This window comes from Otolemur garnettii, unplaced genomic scaffold (genome assembly GCF_000181295.1).
Source record: "Otolemur garnettii isolate 467f Iridium unplaced genomic scaffold, OtoGar3 scaffold01633, whole genome shotgun sequence".
Lineage (NCBI taxonomy): Eukaryota > Metazoa > Chordata > Mammalia > Primates > Galagidae > Otolemur > Otolemur garnettii.
In genome coordinates, this window is record NW_003854028.1 from 3,742 (window position 1) to 4,140 (window position 399).

Below are 399 nucleotides of genomic sequence, written 5' to 3' on the forward strand. Positions count from 1 at the left end.
TGGACAAAAACCTAAATGCCCATCAACCCAGGAATGGATTAATAAAATGTGGTATATGTGTATCATAGAATACTAATAAAAGATGGAGACTTTACATCTTTTGTATTCATCTGGATGGAGTTGAAACACATTCTTCTTAGTAAAGTATCACAAGAATGGAAAAGCAAGTATCCAGTGTGCTCAATACTAATATGAAGCCAGTAGACGATCTAATACATGCCCACATAAGAGAAAGACTCGATTTAATTCAAGTTGGGGGGGACGGCAGAGGAGGACAGGAAAGGGAGGACGATTGGTGGACTCCCACCCAGTGGGCACATGTAAGGATATATGGCACACCTCTTGGGTTCAGGACACACCAGTAACAGGGACTTTACCTAACAAATGCAAACATTGGCT